At 31.0% G+C, this 24,253-nt stretch overlaps 3 pseudogenes across 3 annotated transcripts; 2 read left to right on the top strand and 1 right to left on the bottom strand.

Annotated features, from left to right (window-relative positions):
* Nucleotides 1–4,505: 4,505 nt before the first annotated feature.
* LOC143191934 (venom serine carboxypeptidase pseudogene) lies at nucleotides 4,506–8,463 on the bottom strand (annotated as a pseudogene). Its single transcript, XR_013004674.1, has 2 exons — nucleotides 8,362–8,463; nucleotides 4,506–5,956 (listed from the first exon to the last, which is right to left on the bottom strand). The product of XR_013004674.1 is annotated as a venom serine carboxypeptidase pseudogene (transcript).
* Nucleotides 8,464–8,484: 21 nt separating this feature from the next.
* On the top strand, nucleotides 8,485–13,513 carry LOC143191935 (venom serine carboxypeptidase pseudogene; annotated as a pseudogene). The gene is made up of 3 exons (XR_013004675.1): nucleotides 8,485–8,586; nucleotides 11,705–11,812; nucleotides 12,234–13,513. The product of XR_013004675.1 is annotated as a venom serine carboxypeptidase pseudogene (transcript).
* Nucleotides 13,514–21,265: 7,752 nt separating this feature from the next.
* On the top strand, nucleotides 21,266–24,253 carry LOC143191931 (venom serine carboxypeptidase pseudogene; annotated as a pseudogene). The gene is made up of 2 exons (XR_013004673.1): nucleotides 21,266–21,351; nucleotides 22,851–24,253. The product of XR_013004673.1 is annotated as a venom serine carboxypeptidase pseudogene (transcript).

The raw sequence follows: 24,253 nt of genomic DNA, 5'->3' as shown, positions 1-24,253 counted from the left end.
TCAATAATAACTAGTTGGTAGGTTCTAAGTTCCCATCGAATTTCACTAAATGCTTAGTATCTTCTTCCTACTGCAATCAAAAAATAGTAAGACTTTGAAACAAAATCAAACGAGTTATTTTTAGTTTCTTTTCGAGAGCAATGATTTTTTATTGAAAATAGTATATTGAATTTCAAAAAATTCATTCTGTTTTATAGTCATTTTTAAAACTCGCCATATATATATAACACATTTTGCTATATATTTTATTAGATCCATCAATTAAGTCAGTTTAGTAATATTGAACAGTTATTTTTACTTGATTGCTGAATGAAAATGAAAAAAAAAACAATTTCGAGAGAATTTTGATTTTTTTTCGTCAATATTAAGGTCGGCTTAGCAAAAACTTAAATATATTCCAATCAAGCAATCATGAATAGACGTTCGATCGGTGACACAAAATATATAAACAAACCTAGTCCATAGCCGTTGTGACGGCGAAGAATTTTCTCACAAGGTTTCATCAGTAGATATATTTCTTAACAAATCACTAACCAAACATTGCAGATAATAAATACAATAAATTTGTACATCAAGAGTTAAAATGAATATTGCATAGAACATTAACAGTTATAAAGTAGTCTCTATAAATAGAATTTTAATTTCTCATTTGTTGGTGAGTTGTTAGTTGGACGGGGGAAATAAAACAAAATAGATAAAGGAAATCCATAGAAGACAAATTAAAGATGAAGTATTTGCAAAGGAAGATCGAAGAGTGAAATAAATAGCAATGCAAAAATATAGGAAAAAATATATTATTTAAATTTTAATTTATTTATTCAATTTATTAAAATTTTCATCAGCCTTATGTATTTATTGTTTTTGTAATATATATTTTAGGTGAGAAATATGTATCAAAGATAAAGATTATATGAATACATAAATGAAGTAATGAAAATATGCAGGAGTTAAAATGAACTGAAGGAATAAACACTAACTACATAATTAGCATACTTTGTAGGACTAGTTTCAATTACCTAATTGTGTTCGTTATTTTTTAATATACATGCTAAAGTCAAATATGAATTTTAAAATTGTTTTATTGATATATTCTCTATTTTAATATATAAACATATGTTAATTCATTTATTATTTTGTATTTATATTTATAACATACATGTAATCGAATTTCTAGCATAAGGCGATCACTAGTTTTTATCTAGATCTCTTAAACACCTACACCTCATTTTGAGGTAGCCTTTACGCACACAGAAGTAATTTAGAATAAAATAAATTAAAGCAGATATATGTGGAAGGCTGTGTATTGTAACCCATTCTCTAAATACCTTGCGCATGTGATATATCAATGGAAAGTGGAAAATATCACCATAACTACATTTACTAGTGATATTGTAATACTTGCTATTATAACAAACAAGCAACCCAAACGTTACAATATATATGGAGAATAGATGTCAGTGAGTATAATTCGTTGTGCTTTTTAAGTCCACATGTAATAAAGTACAGATATAGTCTATTCAAAGTTTTTTTCTACATACGTCATCAAGATGTTTAATGTATTGCCTGCCGCAATTTGTAAATTCGTTTTAGAATCAGACAAAATATTCGCTCTCATTTTATTCTAGTTAAAAAGACACACAATGCTGTCTGATTAGTTCGAACACGTAAACGAATGAGTCTGTCAAAGTCGTCCGGTTGCCAAACGTATGCCTAATTCGTGAAAGCAATAGTGAAAACAATAGTTATAACTCTAACCTCTAAACTATTGTGACTGTATAATTAACTGTAGTTTTTGATGATGCTAGATGTATTATAATGTTAAAATAAATCCTGTTTGATAACATTTTTCTTAAGTTTTTTTACTTAGATTAGAATTTTCTTGTATGTCAAAGCCAAAGGGAACTAAAACTCAGTTGATGCAGCAACATTGCGACGTTTTGATGTTACAAATTTAAATCACGCGTGTACAAAATAACTTTGAACAGACTATATACCAGATTAGATTGGCAATATCCTAGTCAGAATAGTTGTGGCCAATTATCAGCAGTGGCGAAATTTGATGAAGAAACTCAAATAGCGGATATGGGGATTAAATAACCACTATAATTAAACCGCTAGCGCCATTAAATAAATCAATGGAATAATGAGATATGAGTATTGTAACTCCCGGATAACGCTGGAATAGGATGGAGATTTAAGAGAATTCAACCATTTGATCTTATTTAGTGTAAATAAGCATAATAATTAATAAGTAAACATTATTGCAGTATCTATTAGGGAAGTGCCAATTAGTTCTGTTTATTAAATTCCTTGTTACTTTTACGTTATTGTAAAATTCAATTGAAATGTAGTAATTTTTTTATATCAATACATTTTTACTAGTTGCCGACTAACCTACAATTTGTTTTTACAATACCTTCAACGTATCTAGTAGCAATATACAGTAATAATGTCCATTTATTAATTAACATCATGTTAGATAAAAAGCAAAACACATGAGAACCAAAATAAAACAACTATACTGGTTAGTTGCAAGATGCTCTCAACTTGATCTAAAATCAAAGAGGTTGATTTATAAGACAATCGTAAAGCCAATTTAGACCTATGGGGTTCAAATATGGGGTTGCACTAATAATTCAAATCAACTAGTCATCCAACGTGGTCAAAACAAGGTTCTTTGATTGATTACCAGTGCCTATCGCTACGTAACCAACGAAGAACTGCTCGATGATCTGTAAATCAAATGGATTTGCTAAGTTATCCAAAATTTCGCCATGAAACATAAAAGAAGATTACTAAATCATACTAACGTGGAAGCAATACAACTGCTGGAAGCAATACCTTTAGTGTAAACTATATCTTAAGTTATTTTAATTTTATAACTGAGAAATATATATTAATGTAATTTCTCGTACTCGTCTTGCTTGTGAGTTAATGCAAGTACAAATGAAATGTAGTAATAAATTAATTTATAATTAAGATGGTACTAAGCGTATCTAATAAAGATGCTGTTTCTTCTTTCTTATATCTATTTCTTTGTGACAGTCTAGGTATAAGTAATCTCATCCCTATCTATCTGACATCTATTTATGACTTACGTTATGAAATAATTTTATCTTGTATATATTACTTTTAGTGGAATATTTCCATAACAAAATTCCAGAGATCCATATAGGTTGAAAATTAATGATAATGATATCTTTTGTCGGACGGTATATAAGGCAAATATATATTTTTGTAATTCTATTAGTTGAGGCTTTTAATCTTCTTATTCGTTCAAAAAATATTCAATCAAATATTCCTGCTTGTTATTAATTTTAATAGAAATTCGTTTCTTCATTATCATAACTACATATTTTTGTCGGCTTCTGTCACTCCTTGGTTGGAGTCTAGCTTCAGTAACTTTGTTCCTTCTTGTAATGGTTCGGGCACTACGCATCTTCTGTGCATTACTGGATGTTCTACATTGAAATTTGAACATTTTGGTTTGATTGGTTGTCTTGCAGCATTTGCTAATGGCTCTATATGGTATTTCTTACATTTTGGTATTGTTACCTTTGTTAAAAGGCATGTTGTTTATCGCGATCCTTGCATTTATAGACAAATTTGTTTCAGAAATGGTAGTATAAACAGAGGTAGAAGCTTCTTATCTGTTATTACTTATTGCCAACGCTCTAATATCTCACCTTGTCTCATTTATGGTCATATGAGCATCATTACAGTTTATTTCATATAGTTTACCACTATTTAGAGTTTTTGCTTTAAGTACAATCTATCAAATTATTTTTATTGTAGGTAGTGACCTAATTAATGAGGTATGATTTCTTTGCATATTCAAACACTTTGATTTCTTTTTGAATATTCTGATAATTTGAAAGAATACTCTTTTGAAAGAGTTGGTTACCGAATCATTTAAATAATAAATTAGTGTAGGCTAGTAGAAACAGTGCATGCAACTTTTGGGTTTATAATAAAATATTGCGCCTTAATTATGCATAAAAGTCATAACCTTACAAATAATTGTTTTTTTTAAGTTATTTCTAATATCGCTATTTTTTGAAAGTGTATCATCAAGTATTTGTGAAATATTATGGAATTGATATATTGGAAATGTTCTCTGTTTGTCATAACAAAACATTTATTATGTGAATTAAAACATAAGTTGTCATACTCCTCGTTACCTTACAGCGTGGCATAATTTATAGAATGGTAAGACGTCAGTGTTTCAAATTGTTTGTGAATAACCCAATTGGTCGATTTTCAAAATGAAGCAAAAGTTATTGGTTTTGGTCTGGGTATTAATAAACTACAGCGTTAAATCTACATTTTTAATTCTTTTTAAATATACTTTTAAATAAGTGCTAGTGTAAAATAATCACACTCGATATTACACCTGATTATTTTTTATTATATTAATTCAACTAATCCAGTTTTATACAAGTGATTTATTATAAATCTTTAACAAAATATTAAATTGATTATATTTTGAGGTGAAATAAAAATCATTTATAATCTTATATACAATTTATATTAAATAGTTTATTTAAAACTCATCTGCTAGTGGTATGTTTCTAACAAATTTGTATAAGAGATCATAAGCAGCATCCGGTTGTTCAACAGGAACCATATGACTGGCATCACGAACCAACACTTCAGTTAAGTTACCTGCTGTTTTAACATATCCTGCTACCCTGTCGTTAACCTCCCAGACATATCTATCGGCAGTTTTATACTCAGCAGCGCTACTGAAATTCAATTTCTGTAGATAATTGGCTGTTAAGGCATATCCTACGACGACGTCTAATTGTCCATTGAAAATTAGAATTCTGTAATAGCTCAGAAGCTCGGAGATCCACGGGGCAACGCTTACTGTTATATCATCCCACAGGTAATCATAAACCAAATCGCTTTGGCTTCCGAATTCAACAGATCCCACGTGTAACGCTTGGCGAACTTCCTCCAATCTCAGGAATTTTCCATAATATGAGGGTTCATCAGAATCGTCAATATAATTATATATGTTGGACAAGCCGGTCGCCCTGTGGTAAATAGTGTTCGAATCACCCAATATAATATCTTGGAATTTTTGTGTAGCTTCTGTGAAATTTTCTTCATTAATCAATTGAACGGCCTCAGCTTCTACAGCTCTAATTTCTTCTCTAACGTTGATGTCAACTAATCCTAACTGGTAAAGGAAGTCGCTGTAGACAAACTGGTTTGCTGGATCACTCCAACCATTGCCGATCAGAGAACCTTGATAGTTAATTTTCAATTCGGCTGTGGGGTTATTCTTGTGAAGGGTATAACTGATAGCCGGAACATATTTTCCTCCATAAGATTCTCCAGACACGAAGAAAGGTTTATCTTGAAGCTCCGAGAATATCGTAAAGAACTGTACTAAAGCTCTATATAAATCTGCACCAACTTTCGTTTCGTTCTTGGCGAAACCGCCGTTGGTGTAACTGAACCCAGTTCCAGCAGGATTATCGATATATAACACGGAATGGTCTTTATGCCAGGAATATTCTCGCAAGCTTACGCTCAGATCTTTATTGATTATGAAAGGTCCATGTTCGCCAAACAACCCGAACAAACTAGATGAACCTGGTCCGCCCTGCAGCCATAGAACAACCGGGGCAGTTTCGTAGTCGTTCAGAGCAGGGAAGAACCAGAAAAACAAATTTGAGTCGTAAAGTTCATCTACAGTGAAGTAACCGGAATAGCTTGAAACGTTTTGGAATCCATCGTAATGTACTTCAGAAGCAGCTCGTGCTTCACTTAATTTATTGTCCTTGACGTAGTCAGTTAAAATAAGCTGACCGGTTGGTGTTTTGAATGGGATGTCCTTATTCAGTCTCGGTCTGCCATGATTTGGAAATTGGGCGCTGATGCCTTGAACGATCAACAGGATTGCTGATAGAACTAAAAAAATTCCCATATTTCGGCTATTTTAGTCCTGAAATAAAAACATATTTATTTGAATATGTCGAAAATTTTATTTTCGTAGAGACAGGAATTAATTCATACCATTTTACAAAAGGAGTATTTAAAACAAATCCAACTATAACAAATTTTAGTATATATGCTAATTATTCTCATGTCAAATATTTATTATTTTCTTAAACAGCTTTAATAATATCTACAGTGTTGATGTGTTGAAGTTGATGAGTCAGAAGTAGGCAAATCTTTAAAACTCTTGCCTGTTATTGCCAGCTGCTGCGCATTAATGAATAGAATTTAAAGACATTTGAGTAGTTTTATATTTGATCTGCTACTCTAGCCATATAAATGAAAAAGTTTGTTTTAATTAGGATTATTATTGATGCTGAAAATTTAATATTAATTAAAAAACGCTCTATTAATCTATGAACGATCAAAATCACGAAATAAAGAGTTCAATAAAGAATACAAGAGATCCGATAACATAATTTTTCAACACGATAATGCTCTACTTACCTCAACCTCCATATTATCCTATTATTACCCCACTCAATACTACATTTCGTTATTAATTACACTGCTCGTTATTTCTTATGAAAATTTATTAGAAAAAAATAGTTTTTTTATGCGGTATTCGTATCTATAAAGTATTAATTACAGAGAGGTAATACTTTCAATTATATATATTTTTTTAAATTATAATACTTCTTTTGTTAAATCGGTTTGAAACTATTCACACAGACTACCACTATAATAACATTTATATAACGTATTTGATTGTTCTAGAAATCGCGGCATTTCTCTACATAGTATAACAGCGTTCCATGTATTAATAGTGGAACAAATCAAATAGCATCGTATACAAAATAGCATTTGCAATATTAATTAATTTTGTTATTTGATTTGAAGGCAAGCCCATGAAATACTTTTATAATTTTTAAAATAAAAAATTTTCATTTCTGTGATTTAAAAGACGTGTATTAAAATTCTAGTAACCAATAATATATTGGAGGGCAAAAGAGAGAGCTTAAAATGGTCCAAAAATGGTCAGCCGTTGATGAATCAACTGTTTCTAGATGTTTACGCTGCTATACCAACACAACCAACATGGTTTGAATGATGATAAAAATTTATACTATTGTACCTGTTTTTTCAATAAATTCTTTTTTAAATTAAAATACTGAGCAGAATATATGCAAGCACGTAATAAAATTAATAAAGTTAATGGAATAAATATAATTTCTTTTATATTTGTTATTTTTAATTCAACTTGACTTTTACTGCAAGTTTGTTGTTGTATTACTCGGGGCTGATTTTGATGCTAATCTTCGATCGAAGATCTTTTCATCATGCGATGAAAAAAATAATACTAAAGAGAAAAGGAATCAAATAAAAGATAGTATGCTAAATCCAGGTCTTGGCATTAGTAATAATTAATGCCTATATGGTTTTGTAGGTGGTAAATATATCGATTAAAGGGTTTGGTAAGCTATTTGAGAGAAGCCATCAAATGCTACTTACCTAAGTCGAAATATCAATTTTGTATTGTTATTTTAATGCTATATTTACAGGCTAGTTAAATTCTACATTCTGTGCTACAGTTTCGGATGGGTTCATATATTAAGAAAATTGTATTTTGCAGCTTATAGGAAAGAAAATTTGGAACACAAGAAAGTAATTTTAAATTACAAATTATATTTTATAAAGCTCCCAAATATAGCACCTTCCATTTACCATTTATTTTGATCGATGCAGCATGGCTTTGGTTTTCATGGGGGGGTTTGATTGGCATGGCAGAGATCGCTGTCAAACCAACAGCGTTATTTCATTGGGATGGGAGATACTTGTAGAACATTATGAAACATATTTTGATTAATATATATTGTAGCTATTTTACCCAGCAAATATATTTTTAAATTGAAATAATGATAAACGTACATATGAATACCTAGCAAATTGAAAAAGTTGTATTTTTTTATTAAAACGGAAATTACATCAAAAATAAATACGGTTGGTAGCGTTCGAACAAAAATTGATTAGATAGTCTCTATCTGTCAATAACCGATTAAATTAATCAGATCAAATAATTATTTAAAAAAACGCTTTTTATTAAAATAAAGCATATTTGAAATTATCTTGAGTAAATTAATCTTTTTGAAACTACATTTAAGAAGCATAGACGTGTTACGTTGTTGCAATGATAATGGTTTGTAGTAATCATTAATAAGTTATTTAAGAAAAGCACGTGAATGAAATGGAGCTGCCAATGCTGAACACTTAACCAATTAAATTTTTACATAGATGTACGAAATTTTCACCCTTAATACACTTAATACAACAGCATTATAATAAAATAATAACTTATTAATGAATAATTTAATTAAAACATAAATACTTAAATTTAAGTAGTATGTCACCTACCTATCTACTGTAAACTGGTGCACTTCAATTACTGTGACTAGACAAAATTGTATGATTCTTTTATCTGTTATATTAACTTAGCGAGATATCGTTTATTTTTTGCTTTTTACCAAAAAGGTGACCTCTTGAAAGATAATACTTATCTTTAAGAGTTTAGGATAAAATCTAATAAGGAAATAATTAGTTCGTATCGAAACCATATCTTAACGTTCTCATCACAAAGGGGTAAGTATATAAAGTATTTACAAAGCCCTTATGTTAAATGTCCAAGTAATGTTATACGCTTTATAACAGTTCAATTGAAAAGTTCCCGGCCTACCAAAGAAAAACACTTTTTCTTGGCAAAATTAACATAATTCCCGTCAAGGGTGATACACTGATTATAGCGATCCTCTAACTTTTCGATATCATTTTTGTAGTACGATTGGTCCTTTGCTTCAAAATCGGCCTCAGTTTCGACAATCACCTATTCATTCGACGAAAATGTCTTCCCAGCGAGCATTCTTTGAGATCTGAGAACAGGAAATCCTCGCTACGGGCCAGATCTGGAGAATACGGTGGGCGAAGAAGCAATTCGAAGCCCAATTCATGGATTTTTACCATTGTTTCCATTGACTTGTGTTGCGTTTTCTTACGCTTTGGAGCGGGTCATCGTCCACTCGGATGACTGTCGATTGGACTTCGGAGTGAAATGTTGAAGCCATGTTTCATCCGTTGTAACATATCGACGCAAAAACTCGGGTTTATTACGCTTGATCATCTTCAAACACTGCTCCGAATCATCAACTTGTCATTGTTTTTGGCCAAAAGTGAGCTCGCGCGGCACCCACTTTGCCCAGAGCTCTCTCATACCCAAATATTCGTGAATGATATGATGTACACGTTCAGTTGATATGTTTAGAGTATCTGCTGAAATAGGTGTAAATTGATATTGAATTTTCATTAATTTTCAATTTACAGTCATTCAAAATCATTTTGTAGATTTTTTAAATGTTTTCGTCGGTAACAACCTCTTTTCGGCGTCCACTGCGTTCACTGTCTTCGGTGCTCATTTTACCACAATCAATCAATCAATCCTTGATAGTTGATTTTCTTGGGGCAGTGTCCGGAAACTCGGCATCAGACCAAATTTTTGTTTCAACTGTATTTTTTTCTTCAAAAAGCAATATTTTATCAACATGCGAAATTCCTTTTTGTCAGTTATTTTTTACTCAAAATGCTATAATTCACAAACTAATGATCCGACAACTGTCAAATTTATACATGTATCTTTTGAGGGTTAGGGATAACTAAAAAACATATGGATTTAATTCTAGTAGCGCCATCTATGTGTCAGGCCGTTAATGTCTTCCATGCCCTATAATACCATTTCCTACAGTTATATTCAATTAATTATGTGCTTACCTTTGGTTATTTCCACTTTCATTACTCTGTATCAGGAATTTTCAGCATAGCACAGCATTATAACATATCCTGAGAGTTTCTTTAGTCACTTTCACTTTCCGACTCACTATCCAACTCAATCACTAAACTGTTGATTCCTAGTCTGTCTAAAACATGTTCACGTTTCCATAATTTATCAATTACTTCCTCTGTATGTCTTAGCGAGTTCATCCAAACCGAAGGTGTTACGGTTGACAAAGACTCCTTCCACATATCCAAACAGTTTTTGATGGAATATCCTTTTCGACCAGCAATATGTCTGCAATAAATTATTAATAAATATAATGACCAGCAAAATCTAGTCAAATGCTATTGTAACTTTTAGCTTATCCATCAATTTTTGTTGTCTTTAAATTTTTTTTGTCACTGTGCTGCCAAGATTGTCACAATGAAACATTTAAAAATATTCAAGTTATTTATATTATTTTATGCCTCTTATTGAATTCTTCTTAAGGTAATGTCTGGAAGTTCCATTAAACATCTCCGAGGGTTATCTTGATTAATGTTATCTCTAAGAATGTATGAAAGGATGTCTTACATCTCTCAAAAAGCGGCCTGTCCGTAATTCTTTTATGTATACTTTCCAGAGTTCTTATACATTTCGTATATTTGGTCTCGACTAAAGCCAATATCAAGGTGGTCAAGATTCGTCATTCACTTTGTATGTAGACGGGTTTTCTTTGGTGAATCTAACGTATTATTCTTTCTAGAGTACCTACAGTAATATTTAGCACGGCAGCAATCTGCTAAAAACATTTTTAATAAAATTGTAGGGACTTATATTATTTAATATCATTAATAATTACCTCCCTAACGGAATTTACCGACAAAAGAGTCCTCCGTTATCTCGTTGCTTTTCGAAATAACCTATTAAAGCTGCAATCAATTTGTGACTCTGAGTATCTTTTGTTTTCGGCATTTTCAACAAAGTAATGTAATATATTAGGAAGCGACTTAACATTTATCAATATTAATCAAAGGATTAAAATGTTTGTCGGTTTATAACCTGTAGTAATTATAACTAATATCTGAATTATTTAGCGTACATCTGACAAACCGGACAACGACCAGCTGTCAGACGTATGCAAAATTCTTGAAAGCAGTAGTAATAAGACATTTTAATTCTTACCTATAAATTATTTTGTCTGTATAATTAACTGTAGTTTTTAAATATACTAAAATGTTAAAATAAATTATATTTCATAACATTTTTGTTTAATTATTTTATTTAGATTAAAATTTTTTTGTATGTCAAAGCCAAACTGATGTGGCAACATTGCAATGTTTCGACGTCACAAATATCCATGACGCATTACTAAAAAACCTTTGAATACACTATGTCTATTTTGGAAATATATAACGAAGAATTCTGATAATTCTGGAAAATGCTACTATCGATTTTATTAGATTATTCTCAGATTATAATACATTTTGAAATATATCCTTCCAATAAAACAGTCAATGCTTGTCATAGATGTGGTCGAAGCCACCAAACCCAATTTGTACAAATGTAAAATTGGTTTGAAACTGTGAGTGAATTTTTCTTTATCATTTTACTACTTAGCATTAGTTTAGTTAAAAACAGAGAGAATGCTGTTATATGCATCAGAACATGTTACAGTTTATATATATGTAATATGTAAGTTTATAAAATTCTATTTGTTATGGTATTGTTATCAAACGTTGTAAACCAAACTTCTTTGATTAATGAGTCAAACAAAGTTAATTCGGTGAATGCTTCCGCTGACATCATTAAACTGACAAGCTGACATTATTAATTTTGATGACGTGCATAGTTTGTTTTATTGGATATACTATATGTTCATCTATCATTAATCGATACATAATTTAAGAAAACTCATACCTGAATGTCTCTACTTCATGTTTTTTTTTATTCTAGCTTGTCACCAATATTAATACCTAGATATTTAGCTGAGCGCTGTGTGCTGGATAATTTATTTATTTAAAATCCTTTAAAAAGTTGTTTTGGATTCATCAACATCAAGCAGTAAGTAATATTTAAAATGTAAAGACTGCTAATTAATTTTGAGATAAATATCGAAAGCTATTTGTTAATTGATTGACCGTATATTTTATAAGATACTACTTAAAGAGATAGACTACTACTGCCCGATGTCTCCCCCCTCTGAAGCTATCTTTCACTACAAAACATAATAGCTAGATTACATTTTGTGAAATCGGAAATCGAGTCAACTAATTTGTACTTCCAATAAGGAAAGATATATTGTTATAATAACACCCATTGTAATCAAACATTTTATCTATTGTCATGCCAACAAAATATATTCCTAACATTTTTTAAATATATGTTTAATACAACTTAAATGAAATCTGAATGATATCATTTAAAAAATAATTTTCATATCACCATTCGAATACAATTATACTTATTATAGTTTTTTTTTTAGGAAAGAAAATGAAGATATTGATTCTAGTATGTTCTATAATAGCCTTAACTGACGCCTTATTTTATAAATACATGTTCAAACACAAACGAAAACCATTCAATCATAAACCTTTAACAGATTTAGGAGATCCTCTCATACTTACGCCATATTTGAAAAATAATCAAATAGAAGAAGCACAGCGAGCAGCCAGGGTCAATCTATCCGTTTTTCAAGACATTCCAAGTTATGCAGGATTTTTCACCGTTGACGATCAGTCGAAGTCAAACTTATTTTTTTGGTTCTTTCCTTCTAGAAACGATTACAAGAACGACCCCGTCATTTTATGGTTGCAAGGGGGGCCTGGATCCTCTGGTTTATTCGGTATCTTCAGCGAACATGGACCATTCATCGTTGGTTCGAATTTAAATCTGTCTATAAGAGAAATTTCATGGAATAAAAATCATTCCGTCATTTATATTGATCAACCAGTTGGGACAGGGTTTAGTTTTACAAGCGGAGACTATTTGGCGAGTCAAGAAGAAATTGGTTTACACTTATACCAAGCGGTGGTTCAATTTTTCACTCTATTTCCTGATTTGAAGGAGAACAAATTTTATATTGCTGGAGAATCTTATGCAGGAAAATTTGTACCAGCCCTTGGTTACACAATTTTGCAAAACAATTTAGAAGCATCATTACACGTTAATTTGAAAGGCGTTTTAATTGGTAATGGATTAACAGATCCTGTTCATCAGTTAGTGTATGGAAATTATTTATATCAATTAGGACTGATCGATAAAAATCAGCTTAAATTTTTTCATAATTTAGAACAAAAAGCCAAAGATTATATAACTGCCGAGAACTATAAAATGGGATCAAAGGTTATTGACGAAATTCTTGAGTTTTATAAGAATTGCACTAAACTAAATAACCCATACAATTATCTGGAACAAGATATTTTTATAACATTTGATTATCAGAAATTTGTTGTTCAAGATGATGTTCGCAGAGCTATCAATGTTGGGAATCAATACTATGATATCGAATCAAATGGAGTCTACAATGCCTTAGTTGAAGATATACCAAAAAGTGTAGCACCATGGTTAGCTGAATTAATAAATAATTATAACGTTTTGTTATATAGTGGTTAGTTGGATGTTATAGTGGCGTACCCTCTTACTCTGAACTATTTACAAAAATTGTCTTTTAATGGTGCTGATGAATATAAAACTGCAAGCAGGAATGTTTGGAAGGTGAATCAATCCGTAGCAGGTTATGTTAAATATGGTGGCAACCTCACCGAAGTACTAGTACGTAACGCCAGTCATTTTGCCACTAGGGATCAGCCAGAAAATATATATGATATGTTATTTAAATTTGTAAGAAATATATATCTAATTTAAATACAAATATTTGTTTTATTTCACATTAGCATTTTTTTATTAATTGCTCCTTTTAAGAGATTTCTTATAGCATATATTTTTGAAATAGATCTATTATCTTATATAATTCATATTGCATGTAAATTAATCAGCGGTATCTATTAGTGAAAATACGAAGTATAAATGTAAAGAACTGATAAACTGTCTGACCTAACTATGGTATATTTCCAATCATGGAATGTTCATATTTGTATTTTCGACATTCTCTATTATCACTTTTTAACTTGAAGAAGTTGCCTATCAAACGCTTTTAGAAACAAAGAAGAACGGCCAGGAAGATAAAATGAGAAGGAATTGTAAAACAAACTTAGTTCGAAATTTTAAAGAGCTTTACGACAACTTAGTAGTTGATGAAGTATCGTTTACAGTTCACTTATGATTCGGGACGGGACGGAATAATACACCACTTATGGCCTTGGTATCGAGTGGGTAATTTATACCCACTCGATACAAGTCACAGCGCCCTCTATTAACTTTCCTTCCTCTTTTCTATACTGGCTCTTCTATCGAGACAAGTCATATATTTAACATTATATTCATTTCCAGATGCTTATATGCTATAGGAAGGATTCAAAACAGTAAAGCCACACGAATCTGACAGATTGACAATGCTGTTTCAGCATCGCGGATTCATTGTTTGCCTCGCAAAAAGTTTTCTGTGGCGTATTGTGAATGGTTATGAAAAATAAATCTGCTACAAAAGTTATCTTCTGCATGCATGATACATGATATATTGTTACAGATATGATATATAGTGTTTCGGCACAAATAAGTTCTGCCGACTCCAACGTACTTACCATATATAGCGCCTAATGATTATCACTTGTTCTGATAGATGCCGCATGGATTGCTTGATAAACGGTTAGATGATTGGATCACTGTCGTTCTTTCGACACGGTGTCGCCAATGGGACTAGACCTTATATCTCTGTTATATATAACTTATAGCAAGATTATGGATAATATTTATTAATATATTTTATAAACTTTTGTCAACAAATGCCTTTTTAAATTAAGGATAAAGCCAGAATGCAGGTAACCTCAATAGCGTACACAAATTACAATATAAAGAAATAATTTGAAAAAGCATCATTAACAGATTTTATTTGTATTTTGTCTACTGTCCTATATATACCAGATATTAATTATCTTCAAATTCAAATTGGATTCCTTAACATTTTTAACATTACGTATATGAGAAAGATTTTTGAAAATCAAAATATCTCAGGGAATGAAAATAATGAAAATCTCCCCTTGAGAGGGCAGATGATCTAAAAGAACAAAAGAAAAATAATTTATTGTTCTAATGTTATTTATCATGATCCTTAAATTTATAGATCCCATCGCTCTAGGAGTTTTCCGAAATCTTTCCTGTTATTGATTTTTTGAAAATAATTTTCACTAAATAATGTTTTAATATGTGAGAAATATTAGAGGGGGTTTAATCTAGCAAACAGATGGATGTTGACGTTGAAACAGATGGAACAAAAGTCTTTTTCGTATACAATTTTGTTAACTAGTTGAAGAACTTTTTTATTTTGTTGGTCCAAAAGGTTCAAGTAATATTCTTAGTTTGAGATTATTGCTCTACTTTATTGCTTTTCCGGTTTGAATGTAAATAACATTCTAAAATAAAACCTATTAATATATGACTGTATATAATAATATGTATGCCAATATAATATAATTAATATAAATATTCATTGGCAGTAGCAATTAATCTGAAACGTGATAAATATAAATGACGTAAATCCGCTACATTTAATTATAAGTGTAAGTGATTCTGAATTATGTTATTAATAGAGATATGGTACTTTATAGTTTAATAAGTAAATATAATCAAGATATACGCCATTAAGATTCCATTCAGTAACTTAATTATTCCTTGTAAACGGATAGTACTTTATAACATTTAAAATTTGTCATAGTCATTCTTTTATAAATAACAAAATATTCTACTTGAGATATTTCAGTCAAAATTGCGTACAGCACATGAAGTACACTAAGACGCTTAATAATGCAATTTATGTTTCAATAATTTATAATAAATGGTTTTAAATATCTCTAGTAATATTTGTTAAAAACAAAAGCCTATAGAAAAATTAAATATACAGATTTCAGCAGTTATAGCGTCATTTGTTTACTTAGTTAAATGTTGTGCTTTCAAAATACAGATCCCAGGAGATCTCCTTGTCCTTTTGTCATATTTTGCTTTTTTGAAAATTATGGAGTTTTTATAGTGCCTAAGTAAACGCCAGTGTATAAACTGATTTGTTCATTTCCGTCCCGAACATTTCTATGATGAGGATGAACCTCGCCGTGGCTTATCAATCGTTGAAAATTTCGAGTATTTCATCTCGCAATATCACTCCAGGACTAAACATTGGTATTAAAATAAAAAAAATATATACCAGAATAACAAAAAGCTCGATAATTGGGTTCTAATTGAATTGACAGTGAAAAAATTAATGGATCAAGTTTCCATTTGTGATATACGGCTGATAATTAAAATATTTTAAGCAAAAAAACTTAACGGACTTCAAAAAATAAATAAGGAATTCAACAAAAAATAATCAAACTTACATTTTTAACACAAAAAAACATTTTAAAATAAAATTATATTAATTAGTATTTGTTTTGTTGGCAATTTAAATTTTGTGTATGTCACAAAATTATATTATTATGTTTGTATTGTTTGGGCACGGCACCGACTTCAAAATCAACGATTATTATTACATATATTACAATTCATAGTATTTTTGGTCAAAAACTATTGCAAAAAGTAATACTTGAGTGAAAAATGAAGTGCGTGAAATAAACAATGTATTTATTTTATTTTTTTTTCTTTCGAAGTAAATAAAATAAAATATTAAGAATCTAAAAATGGCAAACCATAGCGATTCAACCAAATCACCTGCACACTATGATATAAGATTAGAACAATCAGCAATAATGCAAACCCCACAAACAGAATGGACTAAAGTAATTAACAAAAAACGATTGAGAAGCCCAGAAGAAAAAATCGCGAGGAAACAAACAAAGATCAGTTACTATTGGTTACAGAAACCAATAGAGACCAAAAACAGCTTTAGCAACCTGTCGGAAGAGATTGAAGAGAATATACAACCAAGCCCTAAAAAAGTTGTTTCCAAACCACCACCACTAACAATCTATAAGGTAGGAGTAATAAAACATATCCATGACCAATTGAAGACAATCACTACGAACTACACAATTAAAACAGTGAGCTATGAAACAATAAAAATCCAATTGTTCGAAGCAGAGCACTTTAAAGTTCTAGTAAAAGAATTAGATGAAAGAAACACCCAATACCATACATTCAGGCCAAAATCCGAGAGAACATTTAAATTCGTGTTAAAAGGATTATATCACGAGACGGACTTTAATACCATCAAGGTAGCCCTAGCTGAAAAATGTTCACAATATACGACATAGCACGACAAAAAAAACTTCTGCCTAAGTTCTATATTGATTTAAAACCTAATGGGAATAATAAGGCGATGTATCAAATCACCAAATTGGAAAATAATATTATTAAATGCGAACCACCACATACAAAAAAATTATACCACAATGCACGAGGTGTCAAGCGCACGGGCACACATAGACTCACTGTCGCAAATCATATAGATGCGTAAAATGTGCAGGGGAACACAAAACAGGAGGTTGTACTCGTAAAGTTCGCAATGATAAAGTGAAATGTGCTAACTGTAACGGAAACCATCCAGCGAACTACAAGGGTTGCGCAGTTCACAAGCAACTACAGTACAAATTCTACCCTACTTTAAGAGAAAAAAGGCATCAACAGCAACAAAAACAATCCACACCTACCAGTCTACCCACCAGACCAAGTCAACAAGACATAACTTATGCCCAAATGGTTGAAAATATATATGGTTCAGCATAAAATCGAGAAATCACATCACAACCTACTGAAATTAGCAGCAACATTTCTAAATTAGAAAACATGATGGCCAAACTAATAGATCAAATGAGTACGATGCTTGGTCCACTCACAACTCTCGTCAGCAAACTTGCCTAATGCCTGAAACTATTAGCTAGAAAATCGCCGTCTGGAATGCCAATGGGCTCCAACAACATGCCAGGGAACTAAAAATGTTTGTAACTGAACAAAATATTGACGTTGTGATGGTTTCCGAAACACATTTTACGGACAAACATTTTTTGAAAATTCCCAAATATAAACTTTATCACATGGAGGTACAGCCATAATCATTCGAGATGATATAAAGCATTTCAAAAAAGAAAAATTCCGCAAATACTACCTGCAAGAAACCAGTATAACCATAGAGAAAGTCCATGCACCATTAACAATGTCTGCGATTTATTGCCCACCCAAACATAACAAGACAGAACACTTTCAAGAATTCTTCAGTACGCTAGGTAATAGATTTGTAGCCGGAGGAGATTTCAATGTAAAACATTTAATGTGGGGTTCAAGAATAATATCCTCAAAAGCTAGAGAACTGCTAAAAGCAATAAAGACAGATAATTTACAATATATCCCTACTGGTGAACCAACATATTGGCCTTCAGACAGAAATAAAAATCAGATACTATAGATTTCTGCATTACAAAAAATATTGATACAAAAAAGTGTCATGCAGAATCATGTTTTGACCTATCTTCTGATCATTCACCAATAATAGTAACAATTTCTTCAAAAATTAGCATCAAATAGAAACCCCCTTCTCTGTGCAATAATAGAAATAACTGGCCCTCATTTAGAGAAAACTTAGACCGAAACATCTCTCTAAACTTACCGTTACAAACTGAAATGGATATAGAAAAAGCAGCAATAAACCTTACAAAAAATATACAGGAGGCAGCATATTCCGCGACTTCTAACAGTGAAACATTTCCAAGAAAAAATACACGTATATCATATAAAATACACGACGCAATAAATTGAACAAAACCAAGGCATTCAAGAATACCTAGAAAACTTGACACCAACTGAGGCTACAGACTATTCGTTGTGGAAAGTAACAAAAAAGTTTAGGAGATCCCAGCAGAATAACCCACTTATTAAAACAAACGATAATAATTGGGGGGAAAATAAAATTACTAGCTTTCTAGATTCGTCATTTCAAATGGACTTGCCGCACGAGAAATTAACGGTCAAAAAAGTTAAACAAACAATAATGAGAGAGATTAATATTAAAAAAGCTCCTGGTTATGACTTAATTGCTGGTAAAATTTTAAAAGAATTATCAGAAAAGGGTATAAAACTATTAACATTTATATTTAATGCTATGCTACGAATTAATTACTTCCCTAGTATCTGGAAAGTAGCTAAAATCCTACCGACCTATAAGAAAGACCTCCTACCGACCTATAAGTTTATTACCGATAATCTCGAAAGTTTTCGAGAAATTATACATAAAGAAGCTAAACTATATAATAGAAAAAATATAATAGAAAAAGGCTTTCGCAATAAGCATGGGACTATAGAACAAGTGCGTAGATTTGTAAATAAAATAAACACTGACCTAAATGTCATACGATATTGTTCGGCTGCTTTTTTAGACATATCTCAGGCTTTTGACAAAGTATGGCATACGGGCTTGCTTAAACTAAAGAAACTTCTCCCTCATCCGGACTATCAGTTACTAAAATTGTATCTCACTGAAATAAATTTTATTGTAAATCAAGGCGATGAACATACTGAATTAAATCCCATATATTCAGGAGTTCCGCAAGGTAGTGTATTGGGTCCAGTACTGTATCTTCTGTATACAGTCGATCTGTCCACCACAAAATAACTACTGTGGCAACATACGCAGACGACACAGCAATCTTAGCATCCCATGAAGATCCAGTCACATCATCAATAAACCTACAAACCCACCTGGAGTAAATACAATTATGGTTGAAGACATGGCGCATTAAAGTCAATGAAACAATATCCACGCATGTAACGTTTAACATACGTAGAAGAATATGTCTACCAGTGAATATCAATCATCGTCAACTCCCCCAAGCAGAGCATGTTAAATATCTTGGTATGCACTTAGATCGATGCCTAACCTGGAAGAAGCACATACTCTCTAAACGGAAACAAGTTGGATTTAAATTGTATCAAATGTATTGGCTCATCGGGCGCAAATCCAAGTTATCATTAGATAACAATGTATTGCAGTATGAGTTTACACTCAAGCCCATTTGGACATATGGAATCCAACTATGGGGTACCGCTAGCAAATCTAATATATCCATCATTTAACGGTTCCAAAATAAGGTGTTGCATGCCATTGTTGATGCTCCGTACTATATTTCAAATAAAGTGATACAACGCGATATTCCTCTACAACCTATAACGAGTGTAATTCAACGTGTTTGTGTGAAGTATTTTGAAAGAGTGTCAGTGCATCCCAATGTACTCGCTAATCAGCTAAATATGCAACGTGATAGCGAAGTGCGTAGACTAAAACGTTTAACACCACCTGATCTGATTACTGGATATATATAGACTTTAGAATAAGCTTTAGAATAAGACTAATTAATTAAGATAATATTTTATACAGAAGATTGCTTAATTAAGTAATTTTCTACATGCCATGTATGTATAATATAGACATAAGAAATACTTATTGCCAATAGGGCAGATTGTGGAATCACGAAGAGTAAAAATTTAAAAAAAATTACAATTCAACATTTATACAAGTACTTAGTTATATCAGTACAATTCCTTATATATTTTTTGAAGTGGGTTCAATTTTTTTGCTAAAAATATTTCATGAATTAACATTTTTATTAAAATGAACGTGTATAATACTTACATTATTACTTTATTTTAAAACATTTGAAAAGTTGTTTTGGATTCATCAATATCGAACAGTAAGTATTAATGTATTAACACTTTAAAGACTGCTAATTAATTTTGAGAGAATTATCGAAAGCTAGTTATTAAGTGATTGACCATTACCAGTTTCTTCAGGCAATATTATAATTCTCTGTCAAAAAATACTCTGGGGCTAGTCCTATTTTGTTACTCTCCATGGAAACGGATAGTAACATAATTTAACTTCTCTCTAACTTCTATTTTTATTCTTCCTATTGAAGCCTAAAATCGTTTTGAAGCATCGACACTATACCTTACATGATTTGTCAATAGGAGCATTGCAACATTGAGATGTATTTTATAAGATACTACTTAAAGAGATAAATAAACTAGTACTACCAGGTGTCTCTTCTCTGAAGCTATCTTTCATTACGATGTTTTATACTACAATAGCTAGAGTAGGTTTTGTAAAATTGAGTCAACTAATTTGTACTTCCAATAAGAAAAAGTTATTGTTATGATAATATCTATTGTAATCAAACACTCTATCCACTGAGTTGTATTTATATGAATCAACATTTTTATTAAAATGAACGTGTATAATACCTTATTATATTATTTTAAGTCATAAAATTAAAATATAAGTTCAAGTCAATTTCAATTAAAAAGTAAATGCAATATTTACAATAAAACATCAATCATGACTAAGTATATCTTATATTTTAATATGCCTAACATAAAATATTATTTATTAAGTGGAATGGCATTGACAAGATAACTTTTATCTTAAGAGTAAGTACAAATATAATAAGGCAATAATTAGTTCAGTTTTACCCAGTAAGTTAGTTTTAATAAGTTGTCATCAATATAAGGTAAGTGTATATAGTAATATATGCAGACTCATCCTAGTTTTTTCAATATTTTATGTTATCATTAATGTTGAAATTTATTCTATATATCAAATACTCACCAGTATATTGGATTATGTGTGGCACTTAATTGTAAAGGATTCTAATTTAACTGATGTGAAATCAAACTGTGATTTTAAAGAATTCAATTGAATCGATTTACATTAGTGATGAATAATTTGTTTATTTTACTATTGATGAGATAAAACTTGTTTAAATTTGGCGAAATTTTTACAAATTTCAGATATTTTTTATTACTTCCAGTGATTGATAGGTTTATCCATTAGATTATGAGTGTTTAATGTAGTTAAAAGTAATTTTAGTAGGTGATGCCTGATAATTAAATATGAAATTTTAGTTTAAATATTTAAATAGTTTTATTACTATTTGATCAGATAGATTAAGCATGACTTGCCTGGCATACGGTATGGAATGCATTCGCTGAAATGCGAAAATGGATCGATTATTGGATTGCTGCTAAAGCAAGATCGTTCTTTCGATATGCTATAAGTATATTTCCAGATAGATAGCAAATAGTTGGAAAATAAGGAAAAATATTTTGGTTAATACATATTGTAATAATTGCTCGCAATAAATGCTTTTCTAGTGTCAAAAAATTATCCCGGTATATGCAAGCATCTAAAATTTAATTAAAATATATAATATAAATTAAAAATAGTTCATCTAGAAAGGTTCCATATGCAAAAGACTCTTTTGAGATTGAGTCTAGCTAAATTTTTGTTTTGAACCACATTCTGGGTTTTGCTTTTTCTCAGATTGACTAACAATAAATAAGGAAAACAATTAAGACCTGTTATTATTTGCATTTGCATCAGACAAATCCAAAGCAAATTTTTATTAAAACTATTCGGGTGCAAGCATCCTTTTCATATACGATTTAATTTTATGGATGGTAGACTTAACTTGATTGTATAATATTCAAGGAAAACGCAGTTTGCATTCATAAATAAACTTCCATTGCTAGTGCTGATTGGAAGATAAACCAACCACCTAACTGTGGCCAATAATTTGATTTATGCTTCTTAATATTCTGCTAATTAATTAATCTTACACAATAGATCAACATAAATGAAAAACTAAAAAATACCATTAGTTGGAATATAAAATTATTATAATATCGTCGTAAGTGTTATGACTCTGGCATCTAATCCAAATAAAGGAAATATTATGTTAATAATTTATGTAACGTTTTAGTTATTCGTTAACCAAAATGCTGCTTTTTTAAGATAACTAGATTTGTTAATTAATGGACTGCAGAAGTAACTCTAACAATTTTTCAAACTAATTAGACATAATTATTTGAATAACTTCTATATTTATTGTTTTTCTATATTTATTATTATTGTTTGTTATTTTCATAGTTGTATGTGTTTAATGTGTTTAAAATGTGCTAATTAATAGCAGTTTGTATCACCTAAATTAACATGTGTTTTAATTTACAGGTAAACGATGAAAACATCCTTGCTGATTTTGGTGACAATAGTGCTAACCGAGGCTGCTCATCCTCGAGTGCGATATCCCAGCTATATGAGGAAACCGTTTACACATAAACCACTTACTGATATAGGAGAGCCCCTCATAATCACGCCCTACTTGGAGAACAATCAAATCGAAGAAGCACGACTAGCAGCACAAGTTAATCATTCAGCTTTTCAGGGTATTTCAAGTTATTCGGGCTATTTTACTGTTGAACCTCGAACAAATGGAAACCTATTCTTTTGGTTCTTCCCATCTCGTAACGATTACCAAAGTGATCCCGTCATTTTATGGTTACAAGGAGGTCCGGGATCGCCCAGTTTATACGGGCTTTTCACTGAGAATGGACCTTTTATTGTAGAGGAGGATTTAAATATTACTCTTCGAGAATATTCTTGGAATAAAAACCATTCGGTTATTTATATAGACCAGCCGGTGGGTACCGGGTACAGTTTTACGGATGAAGATGAGTACGTGTCAAATCAAGAACAAGTTGGAGCGCATTTATATTCAGCGTTAACTCAATTCTTTACTCTGTTTCCTGAATTTTCAAAAAATGAGTTTTATATTGCAGGAGAATCGTATGCTGGTAAATACGTACCATCTATCAGCTACGCGATCTATAAAAATAACCCCAGCGCTTCTTTATACATAAATCTAAAGGGACTTCTAATTGGTAATGGGTTGACTGATCCAATTCATCAATTGGTTTATGGTGATTACCTATATCAATTGGGGTTGCTCGATCTAATCCAACGTGATGATTTTTATAGCCTCGAAAAAGAGACCTACTCTTATATAAAAGCAGGTGATTATTTAATGGCTTCATTTGTTTTCGATGAGATTATAGACTTTTACGGATATTACACTGAACTAAAAAATACATACAATTATTTAGAGGATGCTCTTATTGAATCAGATGCTTGGGAAAGATTCATTGTGCGTGATGATATTCGACAAGCTATTAACGTTGGAAGTCAGTATTATAGTTCAGGGAGCTACGGAGTTTATTTCGGCCTGTTTGAAGACATATCTAAAAGTGTCGCTCCGTGGTTAGTTGAATTACTAGACAATTATCGAGTTTTAATATACAGTGGCCAGTTAGATGTCATTGTAGCATATCCATTAACACTAAATTATTTGCAAAATTTACAATTTAGTGCAGCTGAAGAATATAAAACAGCAACTAGGAACATTTGGAAAGTGAATCAATCTGTAGCAGGTTATATTAAAGTAGCAGGTAACCTCACCGAGGTGATGGTACGAAATGCCGGCCACTTTGTTCCAGCAGATCAACCAGAAAATGCTTATAATTTAATTTTCAATTTTATTAGGAAGACGTTGTAATAAATATATTAAATATTGCACA

The sequence above is a fragment of the Rhynchophorus ferrugineus genome, unplaced genomic scaffold (assembly GCF_030347505.1).
Source record: "Rhynchophorus ferrugineus isolate W39M unplaced genomic scaffold, kcgeb_rfMv2 rfM2, whole genome shotgun sequence".
Taxonomy (NCBI): domain Eukaryota; kingdom Metazoa; phylum Arthropoda; class Insecta; order Coleoptera; family Curculionidae; genus Rhynchophorus; species Rhynchophorus ferrugineus.
Note: the sequence above shows the minus strand (reverse complement) of the source record. Positions and strands in the feature narration are given on the sequence as shown.